Below are 12,684 nucleotides of genomic sequence, written 5' to 3'. Positions count from 1 at the left end.
CACTAAAAACTAAAATCTTTTTGTGCGCTATAAGTGAATTTATTCATCACAACATTATAATGAACTTGTTGAGGGAACAATATAATTTTCTCGTGGGCACGATTTCTTTATGCTGAGGGAATGACATCTATTTCTCATGGCCACAAGTTAAATGCATAAACAGACCATATAGCAATCTGGAATTATCAGAAATTGATAGGCCTATAATAGTTCTCACAAGTTAACATGTCATGGTCACGACAAAACTAAGTGAACCGAACATGTCACCATAACGAAGTTCTTGGAACGTCCTTACAATGTTATTTTTACTTGATGAACATTCTCATAACATTGAGAGAAAACGTATGTGTTCTTAGAACAAAATATGTTCTTAGAATGTTTTGCTAACATTCCCTTTAAAGTTATGAAATCGTTATTTCTGAATGTTTTTTAAACATTAAATTCAATAAATTCATTTACATTTTGTCCTAACATTTACATAACTTTTAAAGGGGTCATGAACTGGCTTTTTAAAAAAAATTATATTGTTGTCTGAGGTCAACTTATGACGTTCGCTTGGTTTTTACATTCAAAAACATCAAAATAAATAAGTAATAGGCTATTTTCTACCCTAGTTTTAAGCCTAGCTCAAAAACGCTCGGTTTTTATGGGCGTCTCGCATTGAAGACTTGGAAATAAACGCCCACTGCTGTGAGTGGATAACAGTTTTGCATAATAATGAGTTTCAACTCACTCGTCAGTGCACGTGGGGGAAATTGTTTTGAAAACTTCCAATGTTGTAAAATGGCAACCGGAATGATTCGCCCATACATGTTCGACCCAGAGTCCGATCCCGAATCGCAGGACAATGAACCAACAACACCTCAAATACAACGGATACTTCAGCCTGTGACAGCGTGGTAAGTTATTGTTAATTGTTTATGCTACTTCTAATGTAGGCTATCTTTAATGTTTTTATAGAAATTTTACTCACATAAGTGTGTTGCACCATTCCTGTCGGATCCAATATAGAAGGCACAGCACCGTTTTTCAATCTTAATCGGTCTGCAAATCCTGTCTCGACCTGTGTCTTGTTTACAAAACAGTCCTCGGCGAAATGAAGCGAACAAACGGACAATGTTTTACCCACATCAGCTGGAACCTCATTAAAAATAAATTTTAACCATGCATTCCTTTTGGAATCCAGAGGAAGCTTATGCAGCGACTGTCTTCTTCCACAACCAGGCACTGCACAATATATAGTAAACGGCATGTTTACTGCTCGGTAGCTCGATCCGGGGGCTGTTCCATAAACCAAGATTAGAGTATAAGCCAGGCTTATTTCGGTTAGTCAGGCTTATTTTTGGTAGATTCGGTTTCATAAATCAAACTTAAAAAAGTTCAAACTTAGTTACCCCGGCAACTTATGCTGGCAAATTAACCTGGTCCGGGGCAGGCTAACTGTCAGGCTAAGTCTGAGTTCAGGCTTAACGAGCATACCATTTATAATCACCTGCTGGTATTTCGATGTCATTTTATTTTACTTAACCACTATTAATAAATAAAAATATATAAATAAATAAATAAAGACGGAAATGTACTTTACTAATAAATGTAAGAAATTATAAGGTATAAATACACTAAGAAATGTTCAAAACTTGTGTGTTTAATTGGTGAGTTTGGTTAATGAGTTTGGTAATTAATTAATTAAAAGTATATAAATAGGGAGCTGAACTCGTTTCCAAACTTAACCATGGCGTGTCCTTTCATAGATGAGGTGGTGGATGAGGGGGCTATAGTCTTGCGGAGGGCATTTCAAAGAGAGAGAACTTTCAGAGACAGGTCAGACCCATTGGCTTTTAATGACAGCTACCTGTATGAGCAATATGGGTTCTCAAGAGATGGGATTGCATATATTTGTAGATTACTAAACCCATACATTGCAAATAATACACGCCGCAACAGAGCGCTCACAGTCCCACAGACTGTGCATTGCGTTTCGCTTTTTTGCCAGTGGAACATTTTTGTACACAGTTGGAGATGCAGAGAATATCAGCAAAGCATCAGTTATCCGCTCTGTACTAACTGTGTACCTTTCTTTAAAAAGACTACTCAATGTGTTCATCACATTCCCTGGCAACAAAGCTATTCGTACCATTAAACATGCCTTTCATGGAATAGCTATGAAGTTCAAATATCTATAAAACATGGAAATATTTTATTGACTGTTGATTTTACATGGGACATATTTAAAACAAACAAATAATTTTCCTAGGTTTCCCAAATGTTATCGGTGCATTGGACTGCACCCATGTGATTTACTGTCCGTCTGGTCCACATGAAGCGGACTTTGTGAATAGGAAATCAGTACACAGCATTAATGTACAGGTATGATCCCACTGAGTTGATATTGAAAGCTATGCTCTAGCACTGAGTGTTCTGTACTAAGCTGAGCACCAGTGTTTAGTTCATTGCAATTAAAATTTAGTGACCTACAGGTTTAATTTATTTTAGATGATAAGTGATGCAGATTGCATCATCACAAATGTAGAGGCCAAATGGCCAGGCTCTGTGCATGACTCCAGAATCTTTGGAGCCCTCATCTCTCTACCAGCAACTAGCAAGAGGTATGCTAGTAATCACTTAATCGCAAAAAGTCCTAAAAAAAAAAGAAGAAAAAAAACTACTTTATATATATATATATATATATATATATATATATATATATATATATATATTCATTCATTCTGTCTATGCAGGAGAATTCTCAGGAGTTTTGCTGGGAGACAAGGGATACCCATGCCTGCCTTACCTCTTGACTCCCTATCAGGAGCCCCAGACAGAGGCACAGCACCGCTACAACATTGCCCATGCACGCACAAGAGGTCGTATTGAGATGGCATTTGGGCTGATAAAGTCAAGGTTTCAGTGCCTGAAGCACCTCAGAGGGACTCCACCTAGGGCATGTGACATTGTAGTTGCTTGTGTAGTGCTCCATAACATTGCTTGTCTGAGGAGAGAGAGGCAACCAATGATGGTTCAAGAGGAAGACTGGGGCAATGAAGCAGTATTGGAAGAAAACGAAACAGGCAGACTTATATGAGACACATATGCAAATAATTATTTTGCTTAATATGGTCTAAACCATGTGTAGCCTTTAAAATTTTCCACTGGCCCCTCAACTTTCTCCTTAGTTGAACAAACACACAGAAGTCAAAGTATTTAATGTAATTTGTCTTTATTCAGAGTGAATCTGCCTGTTAGGGGTGAAAACAAACAAATAAATGTTGTGGGAAGTGATCAAAAAGGTAATGTTTTTTTTTTAAAAAAAAATTTAAATGGTAGTTCTACTTGCATTTTTCTGTAGCTGTTGAATTTCCAGCTCCAACTTCCTCATCTTCAGTTTTTTATACTGGATGTCGATATCAATCGCTTCCATTTATTTAAGGAGGTAGCGTTTATACACTCCTTTTATGTTTTCTGGGTTCTGTAGCAACATAGATTTAAGTTATTTCATTGAATACTCTTGTCACAGTGTTTTCATTTCTTAATACTCACTTTGTCACATGTGGTCCCAGACTGAGAGGGCTCTAGAACAGTGTCAGCATCCTGAAATCAGATTATGATCATTTTATCACACAAGTACACTTTTTAATATTCAATACAGTATAGCATGGAACCTGTGAGTACCTCAGGCCTCCTTGAACATACAGACACAGTCTCCTTATCCTCCTCAACTGATGGGCCTTCTCCCTGTGACCACTGATTAAACTCAGTTAAACTCATTAGCTTACATGACTGATTTAAAAGGTCTCATACTCACAGGCAACATGATGTTTGGTGGATCCATAAAGCATACAGAATCTTCATAGAAAAAAAAATATATTTTTGTACCAAAATGCACCATTACAGTAGCACAAGTACCTCTACATGACATTACTGCTATGATGTACTTAGGCTTACAATGCCTAAGGAAGGAGGAAATCAGTTAGTCAGGAAGGAATAATGACAATAAAACACACACACACACCTTTTATATACTCACTCCTTATACTATGTGATATGATTTTAGGTGATGCCCCCCCTAAAATGTAAGATGATGTAAGATTTACTTACCATTCTGAACTATATCATCTGCTGCCAGGTTCTTTTTCCTTCACTTAAGTTGCTGCTGCGTGAAAGCAATTAACGTTACTGTTATTCACACAAACTTTGCAATGTATTGTGACACACATTCAATGTTGATAAAGTATTTTAAATAGTTTACACCGCTACTTGCGTATTGGAACCAATTTAAGCGCGGATGCTTAGCTCGGCTCATTCAAGTCAGGTTTTGGACTTTAATCCCCGCTTTTCTAAGTGGCTTTTATGGAACAGCCCCCCGGTTTGTCATCACGAGGTAGGCCTATGTTATTTAGCTATGCCTGTAATGCGCGAATCGGTGGGCGGGGCTAAACCGGCCGTGTTGAAGTAGGCGTTGATCTTCTTCTGCGGGGGTGGTGTTTTATCCTCTTTGACGTCATAGTTCCCCAGTTTGAAAAACGAGTCGTTTGCTGAGCCTGGTGTCAATAAAAGCATTTATTGGACTAACAAGGACGTTTTCAGTTCTGAAACTTACAGGATATTTTTATAATATGGTGACCTCTTAGATGTCAAAAGCTCAAGGAAAATTTGATTTCTCAGTTCATCACCCCTTTAAAGAATGTTAGTGAAAGTTATGGGAATGCTCCTTTTTAGCTGGGATTTAACCTCATGCCATACTTGCACTTCTGTAACATCATTTCATCTGATTATGAACTAAATTCTCTCATTGTCTTTCTATTACTCATAAGTCTAGTGTTGGATCCGAGTCCACCTTTGTTGAGTCCGAGTTAAGTCCAAGTCCTTAACAATCGAGTCCGAGTCCTTGACATCCGAGTCGAGTCTGGCCGAGTCCGCAAAGATTTAAATGATTTGTAATTGAAAAAAGACCCGCCCCTCTTGGTTACTGTTGCTACGTCCAACAAGCCGTTCCGCTCTCACTCCACATGTTCTCACACAGTGAAAAATATATTGCGGAGCAAAGAGGACACTGACAATGCACCAACATACAAGACGGAGCAGCCTACTTTTGGTATGAAATAAAGTCTCATCTTTCAATTTTTTATAATTATTATGAAATTCAAACAATAAATACTGTTTTGTGGAGTAAAAATACTCTTTAATGTGTAGGCCTCAGTTCAAGCAGCACATGAACTGATAATCTCTTCTAGTTATAGCACAAATTAAACATGAATCAGTGAATCATGAGAATCAGAACTGCAAAAAGAAATCAATACACACCATTTTCAAGTCCACTGACTTTAAACTACTAACTGGTTTGGTTTGTTTGTTGGACAAAAATGGTGGGTATCTGCATTATGATTGATCAGATCGCCTGTCAATCAAATTCCGCGAAAGGTCTCAAGATTGATCTCTTAAATTAATATCTTAAACCTTACAAAATGATTGCAATGTATAGTCAAAGTCATACGTTTACCTATTGTACATCTTTCAGAATCTGCAAGGTAATGCTCAAGAATGCAACACGATGCATTAAGAGCCAGGGGTAAACTTTTGAGCAAGATGATGGTGATGTTTAAATTTTTCTTATTTTGTTTTGCATGCTATCTTTTTTAGCCTCTGAAGGGCAGGACTCAATAAATATAATGTTTCAACAAAATAAGAACAATTTACATCCAGTTCCACCCTTAATGGACTTCTTGTGCATCACTAAATGTTTGCAGGGTTTGTAATATTTGTGTATGAGTGCCTCAGTTGTCACCAGTGCGAAAAGATGGATCTCACAATCATAGTCACTGCTAGTAAGGAGTCAAATATGCAGAAGATGCTGGAAAAGCAAAGAATGTGCAGGAGCTGGAGGATTTTTCCTCATGAACAACCATTACAAAAAAACAAAAAACAAAAAAACTTTCTCCCTGCCGTCACTCTCTCTAACTGCGTCTCTACCTTGTTCAGTGAATGGCTGAGACGAGCAGCAGCACATTCATGTGTTGAGCGCGCGCTAGTTGTTTTTTCCCCCACGGACTTGTCACTTATCTGCTTCTCTTTTGTTTTATTTTTTATAACTTTCTTTTCTTGTGCTTATTACTTGTAATACTCGCTATCACAGAGCTTTCACCCAGTTCCCGAACTCTCTCAATTCAGATAATTCTACACATGTAAAAAGATTTAGTCATTCACTATATCATAGCTATTTGTTCTATTGTCTGACAAAAATAATATAGGCAATGAGAACAGCTTTATTGGACATTCGGCTATATTATATTATATTATATTAAAATACAGAATGTTAGCATGAATTTAGAGGGAAAACACATTAGGAAGGCAAGAGCGCAAGTACGACGCGATGACGTCATGAATATGCTAATTAGCATATGACGCCATCTAGCGACATTTGACGACTTTTAGGGAAGGCGTCAGCTACTTTCCTTTGAAAATAGTTGGCAACAGTGCGCAGAAACAACACAAGTAGTTTCGTTTCGTTTTTTGAATAATATTGTGTCCTCCTGTGCCCGGACTCGACTGGACTTGGACATTTTTCCGAGTCTAAAATGTCTGAGTCCGCGTCGAGTCCGCATCAAAGTTCGACAAGTCCGAGTTCATTCAAAATTGGACTCAAGTCCGAGTTCGGGTACCCCAACTCTACATAACTCTGCCCATGCGCTCCATTTCACGCCATTTTTAAACCAAACTTCTAGGTTCTGCAGACAACAGTTACACTCTAAGGTCTCTCTTCAGCCTGAAGCATCTGTAAATTGACAATGTTTGAAACTCCGTACGAAACTGTTCATATATACGGAACACAATTTTGTTTTTGTTTTCTTTTTCTATTGTGTTCTTTTTCACATGTCTTGTTAGATTTGACTTGTGTGCTGCCTAGTTGTATGTTTGAGTTTGTGTTCTTTTTTCCCTTGTTTAACTTGGTGGGGTTGTGTATTTGGTTTAGAAAATGTAAGCTTTGCTATTTATGATTCCTAGATTTGGACTGTGAACTTCCCAGAGACTCTTGCAAAGTTTAGTGTACTACATTAAAATGTTAATCTTGAAGTAAAGTTTTGTGTGTTATTTTTGTATTCAAATATTTAATGCACTTATTTAATACTCTGGAAAAATATAAACACTCTGTAAAAATGTTTTTTTAACACAGACTTTGGTACCCCAAAATAACAACATTTCACGTTATTTATTTTTTTTGCGCACAAAAAATATTCTCATCGCTTCATAACATTAAGGTTGAACTACTGTAGTAACATGGACTATTTTAACAATGTTTTTACTACCTTTCTGGGCCTTGAAAATTGCAATGACGTTGCTGTCAATGGAGGGACAGAAAGCTCTCAGATTTCATCAAAAATGTCTTCATTTGCGTTCCAATGATGAACGAAGGACTTACGGGTTTAGAATGAGGGTGGGTAACAGTTGGGATTTCTTTAAGACTGCATGGGAAGCTCGGCTTCCCCTATAATGTTAAAAAAATAATGGTCAAATATTCTGTTAACATTTTATTGACTAATAATGCGTTAGGACACGTTCATCTTGAAGACGAGTTTGTTCAGAATCAGCTACATATAGCAGATCGGCTGACTTTGAACAGTGTTTTTCAGTGCTTCGAAACTAGACGGTCATTGGATAAATCTGCGGTTATGTCCCGGCCACGGACGCTGAATGGAGAAGTGGGCTGGCCTGGACTCCGGGCTTCTGTGTGATGATTGGAGGGTCTGTAGAAAGACTGCATCTCCTTTTGATTGACAGCGATTTTGTACAAGTCGCTGACGCTGAAGCTATTCGAGCTCAGTCCCATCGCGGATTTTGCAAGTGTAGTCAAAAGACAAACTGCTGCAACATATTTCTTTGTATTTGCTTGGCGAAATTGCTAGCCAATTTTCATCATACATTTCACACAATTATACACCACATTCCTTGTTTCAGTTTAACCTAATTCCCACATTTCCTCTGTCGAGTTTAATATCTTTTTTTTAGATCGTTTGTTCATTCATTCATTAATACAGCTTTCCCTTTTTGAAAGACCAGCAGCCGCCACTGGTGAGTAATTAATGACAGATTTTTCAATTTTGGGTGAACTAACCATTTAATTGCTTACATTTTATCTATTTTTATGACCTGAATTCAGTTAAACATAAATATAAACAGAGCAGCACAATGGCTCAGTGGGATCGGTTCGAGTCCTGGCTGAGCAGGAGTCTCTGTGTATCAGTGTGGGTGTCCTCCAGGTAATCCAGTTTCCACCACAGTTCACAGGACCCTAAACTGAGACTGCCCTGCTCTCGGTTATTGAAGCTCTGAGACTGGCAAGAGCAGCTTCCTGCTGCTTGTCATCCTGCTGGATTTGTCTGCAGCGTTTGACACAGTTAACCACCGCATATCCACCTGTAAATCCTAAAGTCGAAGGGCATCTCGGGAACCCCACTCCAATGGTTCAAGTCAAGTCTTCATCTACAAGTCATCACTAGCAGAGGTCACTCCAGGTTCAGAAAGTAAAATTCCTCCTCAGTGTCCCAATCACCTGGATTTGCTAATTAGCACAGTTTTTCAGACAGGAGATAGAACTAATTAGTGAAATCAGCTGGCTGAGTTCATGGTTGGAATAAACATATGGCAGGACTTTTACTTCTGACCCCTGGACTTTACACCTCTGATCACTAGGATCTTTCATTCGGAAACATGGTTTTTCCTATCACTGTTATACTAATGACGCACAACTCTACCTCTCATTCCAACCAGAGGATCCGACGGTAGCTGCCCGCATCTCAGCCTGCCTGACAGACATTTCTTGCTGGATGAAGAACCACCACCTTCAATTAAACCTTGCGAAGACAGAGCTGATTGTGGTCCCGGTTAACCCAACCCAACACTACACCACAACTTCTCCATTCAGCTATGTTAGTCATCCATAACTCCCATCAAGGTCAGCCAGGAACCTTGGAGTTGTGATTGATGATCAACTGAACTTAACAAAGATTTGTCTTTTACAACATTTGGAGGATCAGGCCCTCATCATAAACTCATTACTCCAGACTTATGTGCCATCCAGAAGCTTGCGCTCTGCATTTGAACGTCGCCTCGTGGTGCCATCTCAAAGAGGCACCAAATCACTTTCACTGACCTTTACCTTGACTGTTCCCTGCTGGTGGAATGACCTGCCTAACTCAACCTGAGCTGCTGAGTCCGTAGCCATTTTCAAGAAACGGCTGAAGACACATCTTTTTCGGCAACTCTTGATCCATTAGTACTAACAATTTCTAAATACATATACTGTTTTAGACTGCGTTAGACTGGAAGGGTCACAGACGTACATAATGTTGTCCTATTGTTAGTTTAACTCCTTTTACTGCTCTCCTCATTTGTAAGTTGCTTTGGATAAAAGCGTCTGCTAAATGATTAAATGTAAATGTAAATGTTCAAAGACATGCAGCATAGGTAAACTACCACAGTAGTGTCAGTGCATCAGCCAGGTGATGGACTGGCCATCCATTCAGGGTGTTTTGAACGTTCAGAAAACCTTCAGAAATAACGTTTTCAGAACATTTCCAAAATGATAGAATGGAATGTTCCTCTAACGTTCACATAAACCAAGAAAAAATTATCTTAATACGTTAAAAACGGATATTTTGAACATTCAGAAAACGTACCGAAATAAATCTCCCTATCAGGGAACTCGAGCTGCGTGACAACGCTTTGGGAACGCCCCTGCGTGAGTGCGTCATGAAGCACGTATGAAATCAGTCCAATGGCGAGACGGAACGTCATAGGTGGGTGACGTCATCGACCAGGAAACTATATAAGCACCCCAAAACACAAGCGCGTCAGCTTCTGAGTCTTCAGCAAGCGCTCTGTGTGAATATATCAGTCTGTGTCTCAAAGTGTTTTTGCCTGTCCTTAGAAATTGCTAGGCAGGAGTTTTTCACATATAAAAAAACTATAAAGAGACGATATATATATATAATATGGGGAGCGAACAGCAGTTCAGAAAGTGTGTTCATCCCTGCCCACGTTATATCACGGGTGGGGACACTCACGATCTGTGTGTTGTTTGTATGGGAGTGCAGCATTCCCAGTCAGCTCTCGAGGGAGCTGGTTGCGAGCATTGCGAGCGTATGTCAATGAAAACGCTCTGCTCCCGCCGAGCCCTCTTCGAGGAGAGTGGTTCGGTGCGCGCTCCCCGCGGTTCGGGTCCCGCTGATGTTGAAAGTATTGATACAGCAGAGACTGGGGACTCGTCACTTCAGTCTCCTGCTAGTGAGGAGCTTATGGAGGTGCTCACTCGTGCTGTAGAAAAATTAAGCATCGAGTGGCCAGCTGATAGACAGGAATCTCGTTCAAACAGTAAACTAGATGAAAGATTTCTGCCGTCTCGTGCTGCACCTCCACGCTGGTGTCTTCCATTCTTTCCTAACCTCCACACCGAGGTGTCGAGGTCATGGAAAAGACCAGTGTCATCCAGAATATTTAGCCAGCAAACATCTGTTTTTTCAAATATTTCTGGGGCTAAGAATTATGGTTATGGGGCGATGCCTAAGGCTGAAGAAACGCTAGCGAGCCATATATCTCCAGATATGGCATCGTCATTTAAGACACCGGCATTGCCCACAAAGCCATTAAGAAATACCTCGGCTTTGGTGGGCAAAGCTTACTTGGCGGCAGGTCAAGCGGCAGCGTGCTTACATACTATGTCGATATTACAAGCATATCAAGCAGACTTATTAAAAGATATGAGTGAGGGGGATGAAATTAGTGCAGGCAGCAGATCTATCTCTCCGTGCCACCAAAGAGACGGCCAAATCAGTGGGCCGTTCTATGGCAGCCATGGTGGCAACGGAGAGACACTTATGGTTGAATTTATCCAACATGAAAGAAAAGGAAAAATCTTTTCTCCTGGACGCCCCGCTTTCAACTGCTGGCCTCTTCAGTGACTCAGTGAATTCGGTCATCGAGAGGTTTCAGGAAGAGAAAAAGCAGGCGGCGGCGCTCCAGAAATTTCTCCCCCTCCGTGTTCATGTCTCCGGGGATGCTGGGCGGGAGCAGCCCCGGCCGTCGAGTAGCTCCTCACACCGGGCGCTACAGAAAAGGAGTGTCGCGTCTCGTGCTCCTCCCCAGCCAGACTGGGCCGAGGCGCGGCGCTCTCAGACGAGGTCTTCCAGGGGCAAGGCCGATCTGAGGACGGTTATTGTCGCTAGGAAGGCTTCGTCGAAGAAGAAGCCCTGACGCCAGAACCGAGAACTGAGGGTGGTCCCCACCAAGAGAAAAAGGTGTTCGCTGCAGTACACAGCGCCCGTTCTCTCTCGGTGCCCTCAGGGGCCCGTTCTGCCAACCCCGCCTGCGTGCCGGGGCATAGACGGTCCCAGCGAGTGCTTTCCCGAGGGACGCTCGCCCGCTCTGAGGAGCGGTTTAGAGTGGTCAGACCAGTTGTTCCCTGCCGGTGCGCCGTTACAGGGCACTGTGTCTGCCACTCAAAATATTCCAGAGGCCAGTCTCGAGAGACTGGTACCCTTAGTAGAATTTTTGGCAGAGTGGAAAAGCCTTCCTAATGTATCTCATTGGGTCCTGCAGACTATCGAGAAGGGGTACGCGATTCAGTTCAGATCACGCCCGCCTCGCTTCAGAGGGGTTCTGCCCACAGTGGTGGGCCCCGAGCAGGCTCTGGTTATGGAACAGGAGGTGAAAACTCTCCTGCTGAAAGAGGCTATAGAACGAGTTCTTCCTCCCAGCAGAGAGTTGGGTTATTAAAGCCGATATTTCATCGTTCCAAAGAAGGATGGGGGGTTGCGTCCAATTTTAGATCTGCGCCTGTTAAATCGCTCAGTAGGGAAGCTCAAATTCAAAATGCTTACTCTCAAGCAGATCGTGTCACAGATCAGGTCCGAGGACTGGTTTGTCACGAAAGATCTAAAGGACGCGTACTTCCACATTTCCATCCTTCCGGCCTAGCACTGTCTCCCCGAACTTTCACGAAATGTATGGATACAGCTCTGGCTCCGCTGCGACTCCAGGGCATCCGCATTTTAAACTATATCGACGATTGGTTGATTCTGGCTCAATCGGAGCATCAGGCGATTCGGCATCGAGATGTCGTTCTCGCCCATATCAAAAAGTTGGGGTTGAGGCTCAACGCCAAGAAGAGTGTGCTTTCTCCAGTACAGAGGACCACTTTTCTGGGCGTGGTTTGGGATTCGACGACGAGGCAGGCACGTCTGTCTCCTGCTCGTATAGCTTCGATTCTCTTAGCCGTCAAACAGGCAAAGCTAGGCCAGTCACTCACTGTAAAAGAATATCAGAGGGTTCTGGGTCTGATGGCAGCAGCGTCCAACGTTATACCTTGCGGCCTGCTGTACATGAGACCACTGCAGTGGTGGCTCAGGACCAAGGGGTTCTCCCTGAGGAGAAACCCGCTCCGCAAGATCAGGCCCAGGGTCTGTGGCAGGACCATCATCTTCATTGGCACATAAATTGTCTAGAAATGATGGCGGTGTTTCAGGCTCTGAAACACTTCCTCCCAGACCTGAGAGGTCACCATGTTCTTGTCCGGTCAGACAACACATTGGCGGTCTCTTATATAAACCATCAGGGGGGTCTGCGTCCGTTATACAAGCTGGCTCGCCAGATCCTTCTATGGTCCTAGGGGAAGCTTCTTTCACTGGGGGCGAT

At 41.7% G+C, this 12,684-nt stretch overlaps 1 long non-coding RNA gene across 1 annotated transcript; it reads right to left on the bottom strand.

The window, feature by feature from the left end:
* Positions 1–3,332: 3,332 nt before the first annotated feature.
* Positions 3,333–3,792, bottom strand: LOC143751721 (uncharacterized). The gene is made up of 3 exons (XR_013207291.1): positions 3,670–3,792; positions 3,538–3,588; positions 3,333–3,466 (listed from the first exon to the last, which is right to left on the bottom strand). It is a non-coding gene; the product is annotated as an uncharacterized LOC143751721 (long non-coding RNA).
* Between the last annotated feature and the right edge of the window lie 8,892 nt (positions 3,793–12,684).

Source organism: Siphateles boraxobius, unplaced genomic scaffold (genome assembly GCF_051911475.1).
Source record: "Siphateles boraxobius isolate OS27281-9 unplaced genomic scaffold, OSU_SipBor_1 26, whole genome shotgun sequence".
Lineage (NCBI taxonomy): Eukaryota > Metazoa > Chordata > Actinopteri > Cypriniformes > Leuciscidae > Siphateles > Siphateles boraxobius.
The sequence above is the reverse complement of the archived record's forward strand: the minus strand, read 5'-3'. Positions and strand labels throughout refer to the sequence as shown.